At 38.0% G+C, this 27,468-nt stretch overlaps 2 non-coding genes across 2 annotated transcripts; both read left to right on the top strand.

Annotated features, from left to right (window-relative positions):
- The first annotated feature begins 7,953 nt into the window (after nucleotides 1-7,953).
- LOC112781596 (small nucleolar RNA R71) lies at nucleotides 7,954-8,062 on the top strand. Its single transcript, XR_003192364.1, has one exon. It is a non-coding gene; the product is annotated as a small nucleolar RNA R71 (small nucleolar RNA).
- Nucleotides 8,063-26,679: 18,617 nt separating this feature from the next.
- LOC112781558 (small nucleolar RNA R71) lies at nucleotides 26,680-26,783 on the top strand. The gene has a single exon (XR_003192330.1). It is a non-coding gene; the product is annotated as a small nucleolar RNA R71 (small nucleolar RNA).
- The last annotated feature ends 685 nt before the right edge of the window (nucleotides 26,784-27,468 follow it).

The raw sequence follows: 27,468 nt of genomic DNA, 5'->3' as shown, positions 1-27,468 counted from the left end.
CACTTGATAAGGATAACTAGGATAGGATTTCCAGTTCTCATACCTTGCCAAGAGATTCTTTATAATTATCAATTTATTTTTCTTGCCATTTAAATTAATTGTTCCTTATTTCAAAAACCAAAAAATATACAATTTCTATAACCAATAATAAATCATACTTCCCTGCAATTCCTTGAGAAGACGACCCGAGGTTTGAATACTTCGGTTATAAATTTTATTGGGTTTTGTTGTAACACCCTACCATACAGAGACTTATGCTTAAGTCATAATTCAGAGATGGCAAGGTATTACGACCTCTAAAACAAAAATTTAGTACGTATAGTAGTATGAATGATTGATTATAACTAGGAGCCTTGTAAAAAAAAAGGGGTAAACAAAAACCGCAACTCGAAAGCGCAACACTCCGGTCACTAACACAACGAGCAAAGGATAAGCTAACGCAAGATCATATATATAAAGAGTATCAAAAATAGGAATATCAAGACTCAAAATCCGGCTGCGAAGGTAACCGGTTCGAGCATAGCAATATATACATATAATAAAATAAGGAAAACCCCAAGGAAAACCCAAAGGGACACAAATACCGAAAACCTAATCTCCAAAATCCCCTCTAGAAGGAGTCATCACAGTTTGTATTATTTAATGGAGATAAAAGTATCTAAACAAGATATATAAATTAAGATAGAGTCCCGAGAACAAGAATCTTCGCTAATCCAGAAGTCCCCAGCATGCCTCAACGAGAAGCCTCGCGTCCTGCATCTGAAAACCACAAAATCCGCATGGGTGAGAACCAGAGGTCCCCAGTACGGTAACAGCTTCCACATATATAATACATAATAATAGAGGAAAGCCGGAGGCAATCCTAGAACTTCCTCCAGAAAATATCAAAGCTTATAAACAAGCTAAACCGTAAGCGGCAACTAACTAAAGATTCTTCAGTCTAACTAATACTTCCCTTTCTACTTCCTTCAGACCTCCCAACAACCAGCAGGAGTATAATATAGCAAACACAGTTATATCAGACAAGAGATTTACAAATAGGAACAAATAAGGCATTTAGGCAATTAGCAAGTAATATGCAGTCAAATAGGCAATCTCAAACAATTCATGTAGTATGCTTATGATGCATGCCTGTCCCTAGTGGCTGATGATATCATCTGTCGGTTATAGAGCCAACCCGACAAGTCCTGGTAGCTAGCCATTGGACTGTCCCTCTGTCGTGCATCCCCAACTCGAGTTATACTCATCATAAACTTGATCATAATCATGATCCATATCCATCACCCTCACTGGTGAATATTTATCCATCACCATCACTGGTGAATATTTATGGGGGCGAGCTCATCCGGGCCTTTCACAGTGCCCGGCCACACTTACGACATAGGGTCAAAAGAGCTTCGAGTCTCAACCTGGAGCACATGGTGGCTAGCCATTGCTACTACCCAGGGAAACCCTCATCTCCAATGGTGGAAGTGCAAACCTTCACAATTCAATCAACATCATATATGCATTTATACTTGGCCATAAACATGGCTCCGCCGTAACACGGCAATAATCTAGCCATCCGGCTCACTGTTAAATCCATAACCAGCCAATTCATTAACAATTACGGCCCTTCGGCCCATGGCACAACAAGCACTTCCACCGCCATTCTCCGCATCTCACATAATCATCTTTGATCCTCAATGATCATTCATTTTTCCCTTGCTTCACTCGCAAGTTACCACATTCACTAGCCCTTTTTCTCATGCTAGGCATATCATAATGATTTAAGACATAAGTGGTGAGATCGGAGGCTTAGAAGTATGAAATTTGGCTTTTAAAACTCAAAAATTAACTTTGGGATGAAAACATGTCCACGCATACGCGCACTCCACGCGCACGCGTGGATGGCGCTTTCTCGAAGAACGGCGCGTACGCACCAAGTGCGCCTACGCGCGAGGGGTCATTCTGCTAAAAATTTTCTAAGTTAAAAGCTGCAGAATTTACAGATTCAAACCCCAATCTTCCGACGGACATAACTTCCTCATTTTAAATCGTTTTTCACCCGTTCTTCGAACGGCATGGACATCCCGGATCCAATTTCATTTCTAAACAGATTTGGCACAAATCAGAGATCCGTAGTCCAAGTTATGTCCCGTCAAAGTATGCCCAAAAACCATGTTTTCATACAAAACCACAAGGTGCCATTTTCAAAACAAGCCACTTTCAACTCTTTTCAAAATCAATCAAACATGCCAATTTCAACCCTTCTCTTTGAAATCATTCAAAATGTACCAAAATCAACAACAAGCCATCCTCAACTCACACATTGACACTTTACCAAGGTTTCCAAAACCACATCCAACCATTTTAACACTTCTCAATCAAATGGCTAAAGGACAAACACAATATCATGTCATACATCCTTCCTCATCCCAATTTCCAATAATACCATTTCCAATTAACCATCATTATACATAATCAATATCATACTCACCATCAACATGGTACCACCCATCAATTCAACCTCAATCATCCATCAAGCATATATCACAACATGCATTTCTCATATTTCACACAATCAAGGCATCAATATTCATAATCATATATATGAACACATCATATATTTCAACCATTCAACAACACCAACAATTCAATGCCTATCTTAGGGCCTCTAGCCTAAGTATTTTCTACCACATTACATATTAGATACGGGAAACCAAAACCATACCTTAGCCGATTCCCCAAGCTCAACCGGAGCACTTCCAAATCACTTGTCCACAAGCTCTCAAGGTATCAACACCTCCAAGAACAGATTTTATCACACAAAACCCTCTTCCAAGCTTTCCAAAATCACCAATCAAGCTCCAATATTCACATATACACAACCTAAGCCACAATCATCATACCCATACACAACATCTCAATACCCAAACATCATAGAACAACAAATTATACTAGGGTTGAGAATCTTACCACACCCAAGGTCCAAGGAGACAAGATTAACCTTCTCCTTCAAGAGAGTTGGGTCCTATAACATCAAAGAACCCAAAATCTCAACATTTTTGCTCATGAAACTCGAAATCAAGGGCTGGAATTTCGAACAGTAAAACGTGGCTTACCTCAAGATTGATTGTATGGGTTTTGTAGAGCTCTCCGCGGTGAACGCGTGGCCGCAAACGGAGCGGCAATCGGAGCTCTAGATCAAACGTTATGGTGGTTTGAAGATCAAGTGAGAGAAGGAAGTTGAGAGAGTGTTCTTCCCCCTTCCATCTCAATTTTCAGCGTGTTTTGGTGTTGTGTGAGGAGAGAGAGTGCTGAAAACTAGGGTTTTGGTTTAGTTATGTTGGGCCAAGGGCCCACTTTGGGTCCGGTTGGTCCGGTTTGGCCCATTCGGTCCAATCTTGGTCCGATTTCTATAAAATTGGTACCGAAATTCTCGTCTCAATTTCCTCTATCACATTTAGCTATAAAAATAACATTTTTGGCTTTCTAGAATAAATTCTCATTTATGGGTTAATTAACCATTAATTAACCGGGTCTTACATTTGTTACTTGTGACAAACAATTTTTTTGTACGAAAGGATTCTTTGCTGGTTTAGAAACTATACTTACAACGCGATTATATTTTTATAAAATTTCTTTACTGACAGAAATCTAAACGTCAGGGATCCACCTGCAGAGCTATCCAAGGAAATCTTGGATATCTTAGACAGGCCATCATAGAACACGCCTATGAGGGGCCATTCTGAGAGCATGTCAGGAGGACATCTCCTTATCAGTTGCTTGTTTATTTCCTAAGCTTCATAGAGGGATTCACCTTCTCTTTGTCTGAAGGTTTGAACTTCCACTCTAATCTTGCTCATCCTTTGAGGAGGAAAGAACTTAGCCAGAAAAGCATTAACTAGCTTTCCCCAAGAGTCAAAACTCTCTCTAGGCTAGGCATCCAACCAGAATTTAGCTCTGTCTCTTAAAGCAAAGGGAAAGAGCATAATCTTGTAGACTTCAGGATTAACTCCATTAGTCTTTACAGCATCACAGATCTGTAAGAATTCTGCCAAGAACTGATGTGGATCTTCCAATGGAAATCCATAGAATTTTCAGTTCTGCTGCAAAAGAGAGACTAACTGAGGCTTAAGCTCAAAATTGTTAGCTCCAATGACAGGTATAGCAATGTTTCTGCCATAAAAGTCAGAGGTAGGCATGATGAAGTCACCAAGAACCTTTCTAGGCTCCTCTTGTGGTTCGGCCATCTCCCCTGTTTCTTGTTCAAAACTTTCTGAAAGGTCTCTTTCGAAGTGTTGTGCTTTAGCTTTCTATAAACGCCTCTTTAGAGTCTTCTCAGGTTTAGGATCAGGAGTCAAGAGGGGTTCTTTATCCCTGTTCCTGGTCATAAATAAGAAGAAAAGAAAAGAAAGAAAAGAAAGAGACTTCCAATAGACAAGAAGCTCATCCTTAAAGTCAGAAGTAAAGAAAGAAGAAGAAGATAAAAAAATAAAAATAAAAATAAACAAAAGAAGTAGAAGAAAAATACCTTGAAAATAGTAGTAAATAAAAGAAGATAGAAGAAAAGAGAAGAGAAAAGAAGAAAGCTTTTTATGCCACTCGGATCAAAGAGCTTCCACTTAGATGTGAAGAAGAAGAGAAAGAAGATAAAGAAGTTGAGGTAGACCAAGAGAAGGAAGTAGAGCTCGAATAAATAGAGATGAGAGGAGAAGAAGTATAAATAGAAAAAGTAAATAAGAAATAAAATATTTTTTTATTTTTATTTTATTTATTTAATTATTTAAATTTTGAAAATTATAGTTAATAATTTAAAAATATTTTAAAATTTAAATGTTTATTTTTGAAAAACTAAAGGGAGAGAAGAGAGAGAAATTTTCAAAATTTAAGAGAGAAGAGTGTTAGTTAGGTAGTTTTGAAAAAGAAGAGAGAGAGAAGAAGATATTATTTTCGAAAATTAAGGAAGAGAATAGTTAGTTAGGAGGTCTTAAAAAAGAAGAGAGAGAAGAAGAAAATATGATTTTTGAAAATTGAGAAAAGAAAAAGTTAGTTAGGTGGTTTTGAAAAAGAGGAGAGAGAAGATAAGATATTAATTGAGAAAAGATAAAAATAAAAAATAAAAATAAAAGATAAAATGAGAAAAGATTTGAATTTTAAAAATAAGATAAGATAAGAAATTAAAAAGTTTTTGAAAAAGATATGATTTGAATTTTGAAAAAGATAAGATAAGATTTTTAAATTTTGAAAAAGATATGATAAGTTTTGAAAAAGATATGATTTTTAATTTTGAAAAATTTTGATTTTTGAAAACTTGACAACTAAAATATGATAAGATAAAATTTTAAAAATTAAAATCTGAATTTTTATTGTAATTTTCGAAAATTATTGTTAGAATTAAGTTAGAAAAGATATATTTTTTTATTTTTTTGAATTTTATGATAAAAGATAAAAACACAAAAAAGACACAAGACTTAAAATTTTTAGATCTAGCACCCTTGTTTTTCGAAAATTTTGGAGAGAAACACCAATGGACACCAAACTTAAAAATTTTAAGATCAAGACATATACAAGACTCAAGAACACTTTGAATACTAACAAGAACACAAAGAATAGAATTTAAAGACTCAAAGAACACAAAAACATAAAAAGAACACCAAACTTAAAATTTTTAGAAAACTAAAGCAAAATTTTCAAAAAACACAAGAAAAATAATAAGGAAACACCAAACTCAAAAACTTGACACAAGATTTCAACAAAGAAAATATTTTTTGAAAAAAGTTTTAGAAGGAAAGACTCATAAAAATTGAAAAACACAACAAGAATAAAAACAAAAGACTCAAAATAAGAACAAAGATCAAACAAGAAAAATAAAAATATTTTTGAAAAAGTTTTTATGGTTTTCGAAAATTTGAAGAAGAGTAAAATAAAAGACTCAAAGACTCAAACCAAGAACACTAACAAAGACTCAAACAGAGAAAAGACAAGTAGTTTAAAATAGGGTAGGAAGAAGTTTTAAATTTTTTTTGAATTGAAAAAGCAGGAAACAAGAACATTGAAGACTCAATACCAAGAACAAAAATTGAACAAAGAAAAGAAAAATATTTTTGAAAAAGATTTTTAAAATTAAGAAAAAGAAAACAAAAATAAAAGACTCAAACAAAAATACAAATTACCTGATCTAGGGAGCAAGACAATCTGGCAGTTTGTCCAAACTCAACAATCCCCGGCAACGGCGCCAAAAACTTGGTACGCATATATGCAAACCCCACACTGTTCGTACAGTAGCAGTACCAGGAAGTGCACTGGGTCGTCCAAGTAATACCTAAACGAGTTAGGGTCAATCCCACGAGGATTGTGGTTTGAAGCAAGCTATGGTTATCTTGCAGGTCTTAGTCAGGCGAAATCAAAAGGTTATTGGATTATCAGTGATATAAACATAACATTTCTCAGAAGTTGTGTAAACTATGATAGGAATAGGGTTAAGGATTGGAGTTGCGTTCTCTTTCTGAATTAACTCTGGTACTACTGCTCTCTTTGCTTGTGAGTGATTTCTTCAATGGAAGGTTGTATGTGATTGACACTGGTTTGAGCAGCTGCCAATATTCCTCCAGATCTGAACCCCAGGTTTAGCGTGGATCCATCTCTACTTGAGGGTGAAGCACGTACAGTCCATTCTCCTTTATGATCCTACTCAAAATGCCACAGACAAGGTCAGATCTTCTGGATAAGAGAACGCTGCACCTTTCGGTTCTAGCCTCTACCACAGAGACCTTAATCTCCCTGAAAATCGGCTGAACTGATGTCTCGAGAAGTCCCCAACAAAGTCGTGGATTAGCCGTCTGAGAGATGTATATTCAAGCTGTTGGCCGTCTTTGTCCGGTGAAAGACGTATTCTGACCCAAGTAGACGCCGGTGTTTTTCAGGCACGTTCATCTTAATGTGATGAATAGAGCTAATTGGTTAGATCATCCTATTCACCATGATGAAGTACGAATATACATCTTAAAATTAATCAAACACGGATCGAAGAGAAACAGTAGTACTTTTATTAATTCATAGGACTCAGCAGGGCTCCTCCCCTCAACCTAGGAGGTTTAGAAACTCATACTGAAGTAAAAACACAATGTAAAACGTGTATGGTATGCGAATGGTGATTAAAGGTTCTGAATTACATAGATAAAATCCCTTAAATACTAAATAGATTACTAGTAAGGGTAAAACAGTCTATTTAGTTCTAAAATCCACTTCTGGGGCCCACTCAGTGAGTGTTTGGGCTGAGCTTTGATGGGATCCATGTGCTATGAGGTATCTTGGGCGTGGAACACCAGCTAGGGGGTCTTCTTTGGGTGTTTGTACATTGGTCTTTGCTCTTTGGGAGCTGGACGCCTGGAAGAGGGCAGTTAGCTGGCATTGAACGCCAGTTTTGAGCCTGCTAATCTGAAGTAAAGTATGAACTATTACATATTTCTGGTAATCTCTATAAGTCATCTTTTCATAGCCGTTGAGATTGCTCCATTTGGACTTCTGTAGCTCCAAAAAAGCTCTTCCGAATCCAGGTAGGTCAGATCCGGACAGCATCTGCAGTGCTTTCTCTGTCTCTGAATCAGACTTTTGCTCCAGCTCCTCAATTTTAGCCAGAAAATATCTGAAATTGTACAAAAACACAAAAACTCATAGTAAAATCCAAAAACGTGATTTTAACACTAAAACCTATAAAAACTTAATAAAAACTAAATAAAAACTACTAAAAACTATATGAAAGTGATGCCAAAAAGTGTATAAAATATCCGCTCATCAGGTTTCTCTCAGAAGTGTACATGAATTTGTTATTTGCAACCATGTCAATGAGTTCCTGTGCCTCTTCAGGCATTTTCTTCAAGTGGAGTGATCCACCGACAGGGTGGTCCAATGCCATCTTGGACATCTCAGAAAGACCATCATAGAAGATATCTAGCATGGTCCAGTCTAAAATCATGTTAGGAGGGAACCTTCTGATTAGTTGCTTGTACCTCTCCCAGGCTTCATAGAGGGATTCACCTTCTTTCTGTCTGAAGGTTTGAACTTCCACCCTAAGCTTGCTCAGCTTTTAAGGTGGAAAGAACTTGGTCAAGAATGCATTGACCACCTTTTCCCAAGAGTCTAGGCTTTTCTTAGCCTAAGAATCTAGCCAGAGCCTAGCTCTGTCCCTTACAGTAAAGGGAAAAAGCATAAGCTTGTAAATCTCTGGATCTACTCCATTAGTCTTGACAGTATCACAGATCTGCAAGAAATCAGAGATGAATCTGTTGGGATCTTCCTGTGGAAGTCTGTGAAATTGGTAGTTTTGTTGAACTTGAGTGGCCAGTTGAGGCTTTAGCTCAAAGTTGTTTGCACCAATGACAGGTATAGAGATGCTCGTCTATAGAAGTCAGAAGTGGGTACAATAAAGTCACCTAGGACCTTCTTTGTGTCTTCTCTGTCATTAGGATTGGCTGCCATGTCTGTATTATCAGCTTCTTATTCGAAGAGCTCTATGTGGTTTCCTCCGGAGTGTTGTGCTTTAGCTTGTTGTAACCGTTTTTTCAGAGTCCTCTCAAGTTCAGGATCAGGATCAAAGAGAGGTTCTTTATCCCTGTTCCTGCTCATAAACAAGAAAAAGAATCCAAAGAGATGGAGAGCAAGGGGTATCTATGTCAGAGTATAGAGATCCCTTTGTTAGAGAGTGAGATAAGGAGAAAATAAAATAGAAGTGTCTTTTAATAAGGATAGTTTTCGAAAATTAATATAGAGAGAAGAAGTGATATTTTCGAAAAAGAAGAGAGAGAAAGAGGTTAGGATTTTTGAAAATAGAGAAGGAAAGAGAGATGAAATTTTCAAAAAGGAAGAAAGAGAAAGTAGTTAGGAGGTTTTGAAAAAGAGGAAAGAGAAAGGAGATAGAAAGAGAATAAGATAAAATAAGTAACTAATCAACCAACAAGAATTGAAAATAAAAGATTTGATTGTGAAATTCAATTTTTAAAGAAAGTAGAGATTTAAAATTTAAAAGTTTTAAATTTAAAAAGAAGATAAAATAAGTAAGTTTTAAAATTTAAAAAGAAAGATAAGATAAAGATTTAAAAAGATTAGGAAAGATAAGATTTAAAAATTAAAAATTTTGAAAATCAAACTTTAAAAGATAGTAAAGACTTGAAAAGATAAGAATTTAAAATTTAAAATTTTAAAAGAAGATAAGATAGGAAGGATTTAAAGTAAAAAGATATGATAAAGATTTAAAAAAGATTTGAAAAGATAAGATTTGAAATTTGAAAATATTTGAATTTGAAATTTGAATTTTTAAATTTTGAATTTTGAATTTTAAAACCTTGAATTAAAATTGAATTTGAATTAAGATACGATAGAATTTTAAATTTTAAAGAAAGATAAATAAAAGATAAGATAAAGATTTGAAAAAGATAAGATATGAAATTTAAAATTTAAACTTTACTAACAAGAAAACACCAAACTTAAAATTTTTAAATCAAGGTAAGAAAAGATAGCTAAGAATTCGAAAATTTTGAATAAAGATAAAAGAAATATTTTTTTGGATTTTCGAATTTTAAAGAAAAAGAAAAACAACTAAGAGACACCAAACTTAAAAATTTAAGATCAAATGACCCTAACTTTCGAAAATTAAAGGAAAAATAACTAAAAGACACCAAACTTAAAATATTTTTAAATCAAACAAAGAAAAATATCAAGAACAATTCGAACACTCAAGAACAATTTTCGAAAAAAGACTCAAGAAAAGAAAACAGAAGAGACACCAAACTTAAAGATTGACACAAGACTCAAACAAAAGACAAAGATTACTAAAGAAAAGAAAAGGTTTTTGAAAAATTTTTGAAAAAGAAAACAAAAGACACAAACAAAAGACCAAATAAACCTTAAAGAATACCTAATTTAAGCATCAAGATAGTCCAGTAGTTTGTCAATCTCGAACAATCCCCGGCAACAGCGCCAAAAACTTTGTTCCCGGAATTGAACTCCGCACAACTGAACCGGCAAGTGTACCGGGTCATCCAAGTAACACCTTAGGTGAGTGAGGACCGAATCTCACGAGGATTGTTGGATTGAGCATGCAATGGTTATCTTGTAAATCTTAGTCAGGCGATTAGAAATGATGGTTGTTTGTTTGAAAGCATAAACAAAATAATAAAGAACAAAATACCAGATTGATGTAATGAAAGCAATGATAATGATTTAATTAAGGCTTCAGAGATGCTTTATCTTTCCGGATTAACTTTTCTTACTGTCTACTTCAATAACGAATGATTCATTCAATGGCAGTCGTAAGTGATTAACTCATGTCCTCTCGTCAAGTTAATCTCTTCTAAACCACAACAATCCACCATATCCGAGTAACTCATGTCCTCTCATCAAGATAACTCATGGGTTCTCAATGTAGCCGAAGATGAAGCTCTAAGCAATCTACTCCTCTTCACGATCCTACTCAAAATGCCAAAAACAAGGTCAGATCTTCCGGATCAGAGAGTGATGCTTTTCTGACTCTAGCCTTAGCGCCACAGAGACCTTAGTAACCCAGGGTTAATGGGATTTCATGTCACGTATCCAAAGTTTCCCAGGTACTCTCTTGAAATCTGCAATGCATTCTCTATCTTTAGTACAATGCTATCCGGATCAGGACTAGCACATAACCCATGTAGAACAAGGATGAATGTCACGGTTCACCCCTAATTCATTGAGATTGAAGAACGAAAACGCATAAGAGAATAGAATCAGACATATTGAAATAGAAACAGTAATATTATTAATCCAAGAGAATCAGCAGAGCTCCTAACCCTAACTTAGGAGGTTTAGTTGCTCATAGCTTACAGAAAGATAATAGTAAAATGTGCAAAAGGGAAAAAGTCCCTAACAAGGGTGAACTCTTGTCTATATATACTAATCTAATGACTAAGGATTACAAAAGTAAGATAAACTGGACTCTTGGTGCGAAAATCCACTTCTTAGGCCCACTTGGTGAGTATTTGGGCTGAGTTTGGGGTGACTCCACGTGCTTAGACTCCTCTTGGGGTGTTGGACGCCAGGCTTGCTCCCTTTTGGGCCTCCAAATGCCATCTTGGTTCTTCTGGGGCGTCCAAACGCTAGGCAGGGGTCAGTTGGGAGTTCAACACCCATTTTGGGCCTTTATTTCCAAAGATAAGTATAAACAATTATATAGTGCTGGAAAGCCTTGGATGTTAGCTTTCCAACACCTTTAGAGCGCGTCAATTGGACCTCTGTAGCTCCAAAAATGCTCGTTTAAATGCACGGAGGTCAGAATCTAACAGCATCTGCAGTCCTTTCTCTGTCTCTGAATCAGACTTTTCCAAAACTTGCCAGAATTACCCAAAAATCACCTAAAGACATAGGAAAAACACCAAAACTCAAAGTAGCATCCAAAAAGTGATTTTTTCACTAAAACCTATTAAAACTTAATAAAATTTAACAAAACATAACTAAAAACTCTATGACAATAATGCCAAAAAGCGTATAAAATATCTGCTCATCTCATACTAAACCCCTCAAAAACCACTGCTTGTGTATGCAAGATGCCTAACCCGAATAGGTTGGTTGCATCACGTGCAGTGATCGCGTACGCAAGCTCTGCAGAATGGCAAAAATGCTAAATGCTGCAGAATTTTTAATTTTGCACTCCGAACTTCCGACGGCCATAACTTTTTTGTTTTAAAATATTTTTTATTTGTTTTTCAAACATCGTAAACTACACAAACCCAATTTTCATATGAAAGAAGTTTGGAACAATTTGGGAGTTCAGAAGCCGAGTTATGGCTCACCGAAGTTCGGCCAAAAACTCAAATTTACACAAAAACTTCAACCTCTATTTTCATTCGAAAATCAAACTCAAACCCAACCTCCTATACACATATTCAGCACAGCATCATACCATAGCATACTAACATAGCATTAAAATCTCCACATTATTCCACAATCAACCATACCTCAATATTATACAATTTCACACCTAAATTTCTTACTTTAATCAACAAGATTATCAACAATCCATCATATATGCATAATCAATATCATAAACTTGTCAATCATTATTCAATCACCACATAGTATTCTATTTCCACTATAACCATGATCACCAACACATACTCAACTCATATCATCAATCATTATCACAAGTGCTAAGCATTCAACATACTTAATCATTTCAACCTATCCTAAGGTCCTCTAGCCTAAGTTTTCACAAGACATTATATATTAAATACGAGAAATCTAAACCATACCTTGTCCGATTTCCTTGTATATCCTAAGACAAGCCACTTAGGCAAAAATGCAAGCCTTCAACTACAAAATTCTGCAACCAAGATCCAAACCAAGCTTCTAATTTATATATTTACACACCTAATACACATAATCATATATACATACCCAAAATACAATTCCCAACATACTCAATTAAGGAATTAGCTTGGGTTCTAGAAATCTCACTTTACCCGAACACCAAATAAGCAAGAGTGAATATTTTCCTCAAGCTAATCGGACCCTATAACATCAAAGAACCAAAATCTCAATACCACTTTATATAATTTTCAAAAATTTGGGGGAAAGAGAGGCTGAGAATATAAATGAAAGTTCCTTATCAATTTATATACCAGGCTTTGTAGAGCTCGACGCTGATGACAAGTCATCCTAGCCTATTTTAGCTAGTCTTTTTCTTTAGTTTTCATTAGAATTATGCACTTTCTTGAGCTACAAGCAAGCTAATTGAGTAGATTTTCATGTTTCCCTTGATTGAACCAACCATATGTGAATTCATGCCATTTCATGAGGTTTTGTGCTATATTTGTTGCATATTATGAAAGAATGAATATCTCATGATTTTGAGCATAGCTTTGATTAGTTTGGTTGATTAATGATAGGTAAAGAAAGCTTGGAGAAAGGTTGAAGCAAAGAGGAATGGCTAGAAGTGAAGAATGGAAGTTGATCTTGGAAGCATGAAGTTAGCCCCAACGTTAGCCCCCTAACTTGGAGGCTAACGTTGGGCATGAAGTACTCACTGGGCTCCCCACGTTTGAGCCAACGTTAGCCCCCTAACTTGGAGGCTAACGTTGGCACATGACATTGCAAGGAAGAGACCAACGTTAGCTCCAACGTTAGCCCCCTAACTTGGAGGCTAACGTTGGAGCTTGAAATTCATCCCTGGGCAAGCCAACGTTTGCGCCAACGTTAGCCCCCTAACTTGGAGGCTAACGTTGGCACATGAGTTATAAAGTGGGAGAAGGCCAACGTTTGCGCCAACGTTAGCCCCCTAACTTGGAGGCTAACGTTGGCACATGAATCACAAAGGGAGGGGCACCAACGTTTGCGCCAACGTTAGCCCCCTAACTTGGAGGCTAACGTTGGCACCACTAGCACTAAGCAAGGCCAACGTTAGGGTCAAAGTTAGACCCCTAACGTTGGCACCAACGTCCAAACCAGAAAATCATGCTTGCTGCTATGAAAAGTTGGGGTCAAAGTTAGACCCCTAACTTTGGCCCTAACGTTGGGACCAACTATGGATAACTTCAAAACCGGTTCAATTGGTTCACTTCGGTTCTTCTTCAAACTTCAAGAGCAATCAACCAAGGCCTCTTTCAACCCAATTCCACCAAGAACAAAGGCCCAACTCAAGGCTTGAAGATCATTTTGGAAAGTGTATAAATAGGATAGAATTCAAGTTATTAGGGGAGCTTTCCTTTTAGAATTTTCATAAGAGTTTTCGGAGAGCTTTTGAACTTGAGTGAACTTTAATTTCTTGCTTTCATTGCTTTCAATTTCATTTTACATTTGTCTTGGATCTTGGATTGGAGAATTGAAGAAATTCTCTTTCAATCTCAATCTTGGACCTCTCTGCTTTCTTTACTGTTAATTGAATTCCATTTCCGGTTCATTGTTCTTCATCTCTTTTCTTTGCAATTTACAATTTCCTTGCTATTGTTCTTGTTGGATCTAGGAAGGCATTGAGATCTAGACTTGGTTTTCTAGTCTCTGGGTCCTGAGATCTGAATTTCTCATTTCAATTCCCTGTTCATTGCTTTTAATGTTCATTTACTTTACTGCTTCAATATCCGGTTCAATCCCAATTCCCTTTCCCTCTTCTGTTTGATGCAATTTAATTTTTCCTTGTTTAATTTCTGCAAATCCACATCCCAATCCCCTTTACATTTCAAGCAATTTACATTCCTTGCACTTTAAGATTCCGCAATTTACATTTCTTGCACTTTAAGTTTCTGCCATTTAATTTCTTGTTCTTTAAGTTTCAGCAATTTATTTCTTGTTCTCTTTACTTCAATGCAATTTAATTCTGCAAGTCACAAAACCATCAACCAAATCTTGATTCGCTTGACTAAATCAACCACTAAACTAAAATTGCTCAATCCTTCAATCCCTGTGGGATCGACCTCACTCCCGTGAGTTTTTATTACTTGATACGACCCGGTACACTTGCCGGTTAGTTTTGGGTGTTTTGGGAGAGATTATATTTCCTCCAAAATATCTCATCAGATGCCACGGACGTGTTGCCGAAAACCATGCGGCGATCGGAGCTCATAGCGGAAAGTTATGGAGGATTTACTCAAAGCCAAGGGTTGGAACCTTTTCTTCTCTCCTCTTGGCTTGTTTCAGCATTCCTTTGCTGAATGAGGAAGAAGAGGACCTCTCTTCATTAAGTTATTTGGCCAATGGGTTAGGCCTTGGGCCTATTTTGGGTTCGGTTCGACTAGTTCGGTCCGTTCGACTCAATATTGGGCCAAATTCTTTGAAATTAGTGTCAAAATTTTTATTTTAATTAGCTCTATCTTATTAAACTATAAAATTTACATTCCTAATTTTTTTTACAAAAAATTAATTTATTGATTAATTATTTGCTAATTTTACGGGATTACACCCTGCTCTATGATAAACCCCAATTTTGTGATTTATCTTGTGCTTAATTTGGGGGATTTTTGTCAATATTTCTCACACTTATTCACAAGAAATGCATGGTTTTGTATTCACTTCCTAATATTTCTCCATGATGAAAAACATGCTTATTTTGCCTTAAAATTGCTATATTTTGATTCTCTTTTATTGCCATTCGATGCCATGATATATTTGTTGAGTGATTTCAGAATTAATAGGGTAAGAATGGCCTAGAAGAGAGAAAGAAAGCATGCACAAAAGGAAGGAACATGAAGATTTGGATTTTGGAAAATTCAGCATTGGCGCGCATGCGCACTCCACGCGCACGCGTGGATGAGGACAGTTGGAAGTGGCGCGCGAGGATGGACGTATCCGCGCGGATCAGTGGATTCCCATCGACGCGCACGCGCACTTGGCGCGCACGCGTGGATCACAAAAGCAATCGGCGCGCACGCACGCATGGCGCACATGCGCGAAAAGCTGCATGTGACCTCATTAAAGGAAATCATGCCTGGCGATTTCTGAGGCTCATCAGGCCCAAATTCAAGCTGTTTCTGCATGGAAAAGACCCAAGGATGCTAGGGGGAAAGGGGGGATCATCCATTTTACACTAGACACAATTTTAGCTAGTTTTTGGTTCTTTGTTCTTCTTCTAGAGAGAGAAACCCTTGTTCCTCTCTAGATCTAGCTTTAATTTGATCTTCCCTTTGTGAATTCTGAATTGGATCTTGTCAATTACTAGTTTTAATTGTTCAATTTGAATTCCTTAGTATAATTTTGCTTAGATCTTGTGTTAGTTTTATGAATTCTTATCAATTGTCATTTTATACCCATTTCATGAATGTTGTGAATCTTGATTTGTTGATGTTATATTGATGATTTCTATGATTAATTGTGTTGTTTGAGTGATTGTATGTTGATAATTGTTAGTGGGTACTTGTTGATTTCAATTTAATTGCAATTTGAACATGTCTTTTGTTAATGCTCACCATGTGTTTGATGAATTGTTTACTTTGATTATGGAGTAGTTCTCTTTACTCTTGGCCTAGGCTAAGGGAATTGGGTGAACTTGAGTCATTGGATCTAATGGATTTGATGATTTGAGAATCCTTAGTGGTCAATTTGATAGCCATTGACGCTAACCTTCTATTAAGTCTATTAGTAGTGAGGTTAGAACTTATGGGTTGATGTTGACCAAACCATTTGACATACTTCAAGTATAGAAGTAGACTTAATGAGTTTAGTTCCTCATAATTGTCAAGATATGGTTATTAGACAAGGATTGTGACTCCAATTCCCATGCCTAGCTAAGAGTTGCTTTTATCATTCATATTTGAAAACTCAAATTCTTGATTATTTGTCTTAGTTATAGTTACTTGTTTAGTTTAGAATAGAATCATATTGGATGTTACTTTGTTAGTTTGGAATTGCTCATATCTTGCTTAGTTATTTGAATTAGTTTCTTGCAATTTAAGATTACTTGCTTGTTAAGATTCCTAGTTTAAATTCTTGCTCATGACTCACAACCCCAGATTTCTAACCAATGTTGAAGCACATGTTTGCCCATTCCTTGTGAGACGACCCGAGGTTTGAATACTTCGGTTATTTCTATTGGGGTTGAACTTGTGACAACCAAATCCCTTCTAAATTTGATACTCGAGGATTGTTGTTGGTAGAGCTATACTTGCAATGCGACTTTATTGAGAAAAATCTTTACCGACGCACCCCGAGTTACATCAAATTTTTAGCGCCGTTGCCGGGAAATGGTTGCAACATGTGCCTTTATATTGGTTATGTGAATATGTGAATATTGTAGATAGCTTAGTTTCCTTCAATACTTAGCTATAGTTTAGATTTCTTTTACATTTATGCTATGACTCTCAAGTTTGATGACTCGGTCTCAACCAAATTCTAGCTTAGCCGATTTTGATCCCGAGATTGAAAGAACTTTATTACATGCTCGGCAAGCTAGACGGCGGTTGGATTATACGGCTAGTACTTCGGCCTCTCTTGAGGAACATACCGAATCACTAGGCAGTACCGAGAGTAACTTGGAGTCCGCTACTTCATATTCTTCTATTGGCACTAATAATACATCTTTGCATCCTACAGGTGAACCATACATGGCGGAGCCACGACGGGTCACTTTGCATGAGCAAGGAGCTTCGGATATCATACTTCAACCGTTGCAAGCAAGGTATCCTAACCTTGATTCAAACTTTGAATTGAAGAGTAGCTTGATACATCTACTTCCTAAATATCATGGGTTTCCGGGTCAAGACCCCATCCGACATCTAAGAGATTTTCAAATTGCTTGTTCTACGGCTCGAAGGCATGGAGCTGATGAGGTGGCTATCATGGTTTTTGCCTTCCCTTTCTCTCTTGAAGGGCAAGCAAAGACATGGTTTTATTCGCTACCGGATGTGATTGTGACTAATTGGGATTTCTTGAGAAGAGAGTTTCTAGATAAATTCTTCCCATCGGAGAAGACCGACTACATCCGGAAGGAGATTTCGGGTATAATGCAAAAAGACCAAGAGAGTTTGTATGAGTATTGGTCTCGGTTCAAGAGACTATTGGAATCTTGTCCACACTATGGAATGAACACTCACTTGCTCATAAGTTACTTCACCAGTGGTCTTTGTGTGGAAGATAGAAGATTGCTCACCGCTTCTAGTGGTGGTTCCCTTTCGAAAAACAAGACGGAGGGAGAAGCTTGGAATTTGATAAAGGATGTTGCCGAAGCTACACAACATACAAGGGTGAGAAGTAATCCTCTCAAGGGTGTGGTAGAACCATCCCCTTCCGAATCAAGCCTAACCAAAGCACTTGGGGATATGACCACCATCCTCAACAAATACAAAAAGACCAAAAGGAATACTACTCCATCCAAGCCATCCAAGCCCCACCTCCCGTTGCTCAACTTGAAGGCCCTCCTAGGATTTGTGGTTTGTGCTCTAGCACCACACATTACACCGATCAATGCCATCAAATTCAAGAGGAACATGCTCCTGTAGTAGCCAATGTGAATTACAACAACCGCCCACCCTATCCTTCTCAAGGCCAAAACAATTACCCTCAAGGTGGTAATCAACATCAAGGGTGGAGGGATAATACACAAGGGAGCAATCAAAACTAAAGATGGAACAACTCTTCTTCTCATCACAACAACAACCAATTTTCATCCCAATACCACTATAACAACACCAACTACCAAGCCAACCAAGCCTACTCCAACCAAAAGTAAAACAACTACACCAAGTACCAAGCACCACACCATAGACAACAATCCAACCAAACTCCTCCATCTTCCAACAATCAAGTTGATGAGCTTAGAGCCGCCATGGAGAAACGGGACGAGAGTAACAAAGCTCAATTTGATGCCTTGGATGCTCAATTGGCTAACCTCACCAACATGCTTTCAAAGATGGCCATGTCAACCCAACCATCAACTTCCAACAAAAACACCAACTAACTTTTAAGCTCTTCTAACCTTCCATCCCAACCCCAACCAAACCCAAAGGGCGGTCTCAACGTCATCACTCTACGGTCAGGTACTACATTGGAGGAGATACCTCCAAGGGTCATGGGAGACATTCATGAGGAAGAAGTGGTTGTTGAAGCTCCACATGAAGAAGAGGTGGTAGACAAAAGGCATGAGGAAGAAGGAGTAAACCTCAAGGAACCCAAGAGGAAAGCTATAGTGGATGAGTGGTATGCAAAATTGTTACTCTGAGGTTGTAAAATTTGTTGTTCGTTCTCTCCCTGGCAATGGTGCCAATAACTGGTGCACAATACCATGGTCCAAACATAACTTCACAACTTCGCACAACTAACCAGCAAGTGCAATGGGTCGTCCAAGTAATAAAACCTTATGTGAGTAAGGGTCGATCCCACAGAGATTGTTGGTATGAAGCAAGCTATGGTCATCTTGTTAATCTCAGTCAGGTGGATATCAAATGGTTATGGAGTTTTCGAATAATAATAATAAATAAATAGAAAATAAAGATAGAAATACTTATGTAATTCATTGGTGAGAATTTCAGATAAGTGTATAGAGATGCTTTCGTTCCTCTGAATCTCTGCTTTCCCGCTGCCTTCATCCAATCAGTCTTACTCCTTTCCATGGCAAGCTTTCTGTAAGGGCATCACCGTTGTCAATGGCTACATCCCATGCTCTCTGTGAAAATGGTCCAAATGCTCTGTCACGGGATGGCTAATCATCTGGAGGTTCTCGATCATACTGGAATAGGATTTACTATCCTTTTGCATCTGTCACTACGCCCAGCACTCGCGAGTTTGAAGTTCGTCAAAGCCATCCCTTCCCAGATCCTACTCGGAATACCATAGACAAGGTTTAGACTTTCTGGATCTCAGGAATGGCCATCCATGGGTTCTAACTTATACCACGAAGAAACTAATAACTCGGACTCGGTCCCCTGTATTAGATATCTAAGAGATACTCATTCTAGCTTGGTTGCATGTAGAACGGAAGTGTTTGTCAGGCATGCGTTCATAAGTGAGAATGATGATGAGCGTCACATAATCATCACATTTATCATGTTCTTGAGTGCGAATGGATATCTTAGAAGCGGAATAAGTTGAATTGAATAGAAAATAGTAGTGCTTTGCATTAAATCATGACGAACAGCAGAGCTCCACACCTTAATCTATGGAGTGTAGAAACTCTACCGTTGAAAATACATAAGTGATGAAGGTTCAGGTATGGCCAAGAGGCCAGCCCCCAAATGTGATCAATATGATCCAAAGATGAACTAAAATCATAAGATGTCTAATACAATAGTAAAAAGTCCTATTTATACTAAACTAGTTACTAGGGTTTACAGAAGTAAGTAATTGATGCATAAATCCACTTTCGGGGCCCACTTGGTGTGTGCTTGGGCTGAGCTTGAAGTTTACACGTGCAGAGGCTTCTTCTGGAGTTGAACGCCAAGTTGTAACGTGTTTTTGGCATTCAACTCTGGTTCTTGACGTGTTTCTGGCGTTTAACTCCAGACTGCAGCATAGAACTGGCGTTCAACGCCCTTTTGCATCATCTAAACTCGGCCAACGAATGGAGTATTATATATTTCTAGAAAGCCCTAGATGTCTACTTTCCAACGCAATTGGAAGCGTGCCATTTTGAGTTTTGTAGCTCCAGAAAATCCACTTTGAGTGTAGGGAGGTCAGAATCCAACAGCATCAGTAGTCCTTCTTCAACCTCTGAATCTGATTTTTGCTCAAGTCCCTCAATTTCAGCTAGAAAATACCTGAAATCACAGAAAAACACACAAACTCATAGTAAAGTCAAGAAATGTGAATTTAACATAAAAACTAAAAAAACATCCCTAAAAGTAACTAGATCCTACTAAAAACATACTAAAAACAATGCCAAAAAGCGTATAAATTATCCGCTCATCACAACACCAAACTTAAATTGTTGCTTGTCCCCAAGCAACTGAAAATCAAATAGGATAAAAAGAAGAGAATATACTATAAATTCCAAAATATCAATGAAACATAGCTCCAATCAGATGAGCAGGACTTGTAGCTTTTTGCCTCTTGAATAGTTTTGGCATCTCACTTTATCCATTGAGGTTCAGAATGATTGGCATCTATAGGAACTCAGAGTTCAGATAGTGTTATTGATTCTCCTAGTTCAGTATGTTGATTCTTGAACACAGCTACTTTATGAGTCTTGGTCGTGGCCCTAAGTACTTTGTTTTCCAGTATTACCACCGGATACATAAATGCCACAAACACATCATTGGGTGAACCTTTTCAGATTGTGACTAAGCTTTGCTAAAGTCCCCAATTAGAGGTGTCCAGGGTTCTTAAGCACACTCTTCTTTTGCTTTGGACCTTGACTTTAACCGCTCAGTCTCAAGTTTTCACTTGACACCTTCACGCCACAAGCACATGGTTAGGGACAGCTTGGTTTAGCCGCTTAGGCCAGGATTTTATTCCTTTAGGCCCTCCTATCCACTGATGCTCAAAGCCTTGGGATCCTTTTTACTACCCTTGCATTTTGGTTTTAAGGGCTATTGGCTTTTTGCTCTTGCCTTTTGGTTTTAAGAGCTTTTGGCTTTTTCTGCTTGCTTTTTCTTTTTCTATTTTCTTTCGCCATTTTTTTTCTGCAAGCTTTGTATTCACTGCTTTTTCTTGCTTCAAGAATCATTTTTATGATTTTTCAGATTATCAAATAACATGTCTCCTTGTCATCATTCTTTCAAGAGCCAACATATTTAACATTCATAAACAGCAACTTCAAAAGACATATGCACTGTTCAAGCATTCATTCAGAATTTAAAAAGTATTGTCTCCACATCAATATAATTAAACTAAGTTCAAGGATGAATTCGAAACCATGTACTTCTTGTTCTTTTGTTTTTAAAACATTTTTCATTTAAGAGAGGTGATGGATTCATATTCACTACTTTAAGGCATAGACACTTAGACACTAATGATCATGTAATAAAGACACAAACATAGATAAACATTTAATATAAGAAAACAAAAAACAGAAAATTTAAGAACAAGGAATGAGTCCACCTTAGCGATGGTGGCGTTTCCTTCTTGAGGAACCAATGATGTCCTTGAGCTCTTCTATGTCTCTTCTTTGTCTTTGTTGCTCCTCCCTCATAGCTCTTTGATCTTCTCTAATTTCATGAAGGATGATGGAGTGCTCTTGATGTTCCACCCTTAGTTGTCCCATGTTAGAACTTAGTTCTCCTAGGGAGGTGTTGATTTGCTCCCAATAGTTCTGTGGAGGAAAGTGCATCCCTTGAGGTATCTCAGGGATCTCTTGATTTGCAGTCAAATGTTCTATCACTGAGCTATAGACCCTTGAGATGAATCTCTCCATCTTCTATGACTTGGAGGTGGAAGCTTTTGTCTTCTCTTTTCTCTTTCTAGAGGTTTTTCTGGCCTTAGGTGCCATCAATGGTTATGGAAAAATAAAAAAAGCTATGCTTTTACCACACCAAACTTAGAATATTGCTCGCCCTCGAGCAAAAGAAGAAAGAATAGTAGGAGAAGAAGAAGATATGGAGGTGAGCTGATGGTTTAAATTTGAGTGGGTGGGTGTAGGTGGGTTGTATGATGGTTTTAGGGGAGTAATGGATGTGAGTGGTGAAGGGTTCTTGGGAAAGGGTGATATAGGATTATGAGGAGGTAAGGTGAGTGGAGGTATGTGGGGATCCTGTGGGGTCCACAGATCCTGAGGTGTCAAGGATTTGCATCCCTGCACCAATTAGGCATGAAAAACACCTTTGCATGCAATTCTGGCGTTTAAACGCCGAACTGATGCTTGTTCTGGGCGTTCAGCGCCCAGATGCAGCATATTTCTGGCGTTCAGTGCCAGCTTTCCTCACTGTGCATTTCTGGTGTCTGAACGCCAGAATGCTGCTTGTTTCTGGCGTTCAATGCCAGATCCATGCTCTGTTCTGGCGTTGAACGCCAGCCAGATGCTCCTTACTGGCGTTTAAACGCCAGTGAGATCCTCCTCCAAGGTGTGATTTTTCTTCTGCTATTTTTGATTCTGTTTTTAATGTTTTGATTTATTTTGTGACTCCACATGATCATGAACCTAATAAAACATGAAATAAAAATAAAAATAAATTAAAATTAGATAAATAAAAATTGGGTTGCCTCCCAACAAGCGCTTCTTTAATGTCAATAGCTTGACAGTGGGCTCTCATGGAGCCTCACAGATGTTCAGAGCATTGTTGAGACTCCCCAACACCAAACTTAGAGTTTGGATATGGGAGTTCAATACCAAACTTAGAGTTTAACTGTGGGGGCCCTGGTTGACTCTGCAGTGAGAGAAGCTTACTGTGCCTCTTTTCCATGTTTACAGAAGGGTAACTTTGAGTTTTAAACACAAGGGAGTCCTCATTTAATTGAAGGACTAGTTCACCTCTGTCAACATCAATCACAGCTCTTGCTGTGGCTAGGAAGGGTCTTCCAAGGATGATGGATTCATCCTCATCCTTCCCAGTATCTAGGATTATGAAATCAGCAGGGATGTAAAGGCCTTCAACCTTTACTAATATGTCCTCTACTTGTTCATAAGCCTATTTTCTGGAATTGTCTGCCATCTCTAATGAGATTTTAGCAGCTTGTACCTCAAAGACTTCCAGTTTCTCCATTACAGAGAGTGGCATGAGGTTTATTCCTGACCCAAGGTCACATAGAGCCTTCTCAAAGGTCATGGTGCCTATGATACAAGGTATTAGGAACTTTCTAGGATCCTGTTTCTTCTGAGGCAATCTCAGTTGATCCAATGCATTTAGTTCATCGGTGAACAGGGGAGGTTCATCTCTCCAAGTCTCATTACCAAATAAATTGGCATTCAGCTTCATGATTGCACCAAGGAACTTGGCAACTTGCTCTTAAGTAACATCCTCATTCTCTTAGAAGAAGAATACTCATCAGAGCTCATGAAGGGCATAAGGGGTTTCAATGGAATCTCTATGGTCTCTAGATGAGCCCCAGAGTCCTTTGGTTCCTCAGAGAGAAACTCCTTATTGATCACTGGACGTCCCAGGAGGTCTTCCTCCTTGGGATTCACGTCCTTCTCCTCTTTTGTGGGTTCGGCCATGATGGTCAATTCAATGGCCTTGCACTCTCCTTTTGGATTCTCTTCTGTATTGCTTGGGAGAGTACTAGGAGGGGTTTCAGTGATTCTTTTACTCAGCTGGCCCACTTGTGCTTCCAAATTTTTAATGGAGGACCTTGTTTCATTCATGAAGCTCACAGTGGTCTTAGATAGATCAGAGACTAAGTTTGCTAAATTAGAGGTATTTTGTTCAGAGTTCTCTGTCTGTTGCTGAGTGGATGATGGAAAAGGCTTGCTATTGCTAAACCTGTTTCTTCCACCATTATTAAAGCCTTGTTGAGGCTTTTGTTGATCCTTCCATGAGAGATTTGGGTGATTTCTCCATGAGGGATTATAGGTGTTTCCATATGGTTCACCCATGTAATTCACCTCTGCTATTGCAGGGTTTTCAGGATCATAAGCTTCTTCTTCAGTAGATGCCTCTTGAGTACTATTGGATGCAGCTTGCATTCCATTCAGACTCTGAGAAATCATATTGACTTGCTGAGTTAATATTTTATTCTGAGCCAATTGATGCCAAGGCATCTTAGGCTAGTTTCACTAGCATTTTTTATGTTATTTTTAGTTGTTTTATGCATTTTCTTGAGCCTTAAGTAATCATTTGGGCCAAATAGTCATGCTTGTCTTAAATCATTCAAACATGAAGATTTTTATGCAAATTCCATGAGTTTTTAGTTATATTCCTTGAATGCTATGAATGGAAGAATTCTCATGAATTTTAGCAAGACTTTGATGCAACTGTTTGGATGATTTCAGGGAAGAAGAGGCTAGGCAAGGAAGCAACAAAATTAATAAAGGAAGCTTGAATATCACATGTGGAGTTTAAGTTCCAGTTTAAGCCTAAACTGGAGCTTAAACGCCAAAAATCATGAAGGATAAGAAATGCTGGAATTGAAGTTTAACCTCCAGTTTGACCTCAAACTGGAGGTTAAACGCCAGAATGATAATGCCACTCAGGAAGGAGTTCCACGTTTAACCTCCAGTTTGACCTCAAACTGGAGGTTAAACGCCAGAAGTGGGAATAGCACCAGGGAGCCATTTCCACGTTTAAGCTCCAGTTTGACCTCAAACTGGAGCTTAAACGTGTTCGACAGCCTTTCTCCTCCAGGGTTGCTCTCTCCATTTCCACGTTTAACCTCCAGTTTGACCTCAAACTGGAGGTTAAACGTGTTCGACACCTCCAGGGCTACCATTCTAAGCTTCCACGTTTAACCTCCAGTTTGACCTCAAACTGGAGGTTAAACGTGTTCGACCTCCAGGGCTGCCCTTCCTTTATCCACGTTTAAGCTTCAGTTTAACCTTAAACTGAAGCTTAAACGTGTTATATGGAACAGCTTGACCATGCCTTCTTCAAACATAAATAACTTGAGCTACAAAACTCCAAATGAGGTGATTCAAAATGCATTGGAAAGAAGACATCTAGAGCTTTCCAAGCATATAAGGCATGCATGGTGGATACTAAAAATTGAGGGAGAAAACAGCCCCGTAATGTGCATAGAAGAGCATAGTACCAACATGCAATCAGGCCAGCTGACCTCTTCACCTTCCATGGAGTATAACTCGAGTTGTAGAGATCCAATTGAGGTGCTTCCAGTTGTGTTAGAAAGCTGACATCCATAGCTTTCCAACGAGGTATAATAGTCTATATTTGGCATCAAATTAGCAAGGTTGACAAGAGAACAAAGTGACGACTCAAGAAAGGGGGTGCAACATTTGAGTGTAGTTTAATGGATCATTATCCTTTTTGGATCAATTATGTCACTCAGCCCTTCAAGCAAGCAAGGCCCATCAACAACACCAAATCAAGGCCACAAGAATCATCTAGAATAGTTTATTTTCATTTGATTGTAATTTGCTTTGAATTTCATTTTCATTTTGTAATTTAGGGAGCCTATTTAAAGGCCTTAGTTTCTGCATTTAGAGACGGAGGGGAGGGGAATCCAGCCCCTGATGGGGACTTTTGGAACTTTTACTTTTTCACTTTTAGCTAGTTTTCCTTTTCTTTGTAATTGAATTCAGAGCTATGATTCACTAAACCCCCTTTCATTGGGTTAGGGAGCTCTATTGTAATTCAATGAATCAATAATAGTTTATCTTCTTCTTCAATCTTTTCTCTTGAATTTTGTTAGAAAGCTTCTCGATCTAATTCCATTGAGTAGTTGTCTTGGGAAAGAAACTACTCATACTTGGAATCCTTCGGAGCCTTGGGAAAGGAATGGAGGATTCATGCTAGAGAAGCTTTCTCACAGTGGATTGGATTGGGGTTTGGATGGATATTGTGACATGTAATCCTACCAAATTGTGGTTCATGAAATTGTGTGGTATAATCAGTGATCAAGCATCATCTCTTCTTATGAACATTTAAACCAAGGGATTGGGAATTTGTTTGTTTTTAGAGAGCATTGGTGAGCCAAGGAATTGGGATCCAATCATATAAGATTGCCAAGCAAAATTCAATGAATGCATTGGTTGAGGAAGAGATATACATGTTTTGATTCGGAGATTTCAATATCTCCTAAACCCAATGAATTCCCCATTTCTGATTTCCACTTTCTCTTCACATTCTGCAACTCCATTCTTGCAATCACCCCCATTCCCTTTTAATTTCAGCAATTTACATTCTGCTCTTTAATTCATTGCAAATTTAAGATTCAGCCATTTTAATTTTCTTGTCATTTACTTTTCCCGCCAATTTTACATTCCGCAATTCTCATCTCAAACCTTGATTCCGCTCAACTAGAACACACTTCTAATCCGAATTGCTCATTCAACCAATCCTTGTGGGATTCGACCTCACTCTATTGTGAGTTTTTACTTGACGATAACCGGTGCACTTGCCGGAAGGAATTTTGCCGATCGTGCAATTTTCTAAATCGTAGCATAACAAGTTTATGCGCATCACCAATATGGCATTCAGAGTATCAATTTCAAGAACTCCCTTCTTCTGAGGCGTCCCATTACTCACAGGATTCCTTTCAGAAGTGTACATGAACTGGTTATTAGCAACCATGTCAATGAGTTCTTGAGCTTCTGCAGGTATTTTCTTTAGGTGAATGGATCCACCTGCAGAAGTATCCAATGACATCTTAGCTAATTCAGACAGACCATCATAGAATATATCCAGGATGGTCCATTCTGAATGCATGTCAGAAGGACACTTTTTGGTCAGTTACTTATATCTCTCCCAAGCTTCATAGAGGGATTCACCGTCCTTCTGTCTGAAGGTTTGAACGTCCACTCTAAGCCTACTAAGCTTTTGAGGAGGAAAGAACTTGGCTAAGAAAGCCGTGACTAGCTTATCCCAAGAGTTCAGGCTATCTTTGGGTTGAGAGTCCAACCACACGCTAGCTCTGTCTCTTACAGCAAACGAGAAAAGCATAAGCCTGTAGACCTCGGGATCAAGCCCATTGGTCTTAACAGTATCACATATCTGCAAGAATTCAATTAAGAACTGAAAAGGATCTTCAGATGGAAGTCCTTGAAACTTGCAGTTTTGTTGCATCAGAGAAACTAATTGAGGTTTCAGCTCAAAATTGTTTGCTCCAATGGTAGGGATGGAGATGCTTCTTCCATGTAAATTGGAATTAGGTGCAGTAAAGTCACCAAGCATCCTCCTTACATTATTATTATTTTCGGCTGCCATCTCCTCTTCCTGTTTGAAAATTTCTGTAAGGTTATCTCTGGATTATTGTATTTTAGCTTCTCTTAGTTTCCTCTTCAGAGTCCTTTCAGGTTCAGGGTCTGCTTCAACAAGAATGTTCTTGTCCTTGCTCCTGCTCATATGAAAAAGAGGGAACAGAATAATAATAATAATAGGGATCCTTTTTACCCAGGTATAAAGGTTCCCCTGTGTGAGTAGAAGAAGAAAAGAATGTAATGTAAAGAAGGGAAGAAGAGAAAATTCGAACACAGATAGAAGAGGGGGTTCGAAT

The sequence above is a fragment of the Arachis hypogaea genome, chromosome 19, assembly GCF_003086295.3.
Source record: "Arachis hypogaea cultivar Tifrunner chromosome 19, arahy.Tifrunner.gnm2.J5K5, whole genome shotgun sequence".
Classification (NCBI taxonomy): Eukaryota; Viridiplantae; Streptophyta; class Magnoliopsida; order Fabales; family Fabaceae; genus Arachis; species Arachis hypogaea.
Note: the sequence above shows the minus strand (reverse complement) of the source record. Positions and strands in the feature narration are given on the sequence as shown.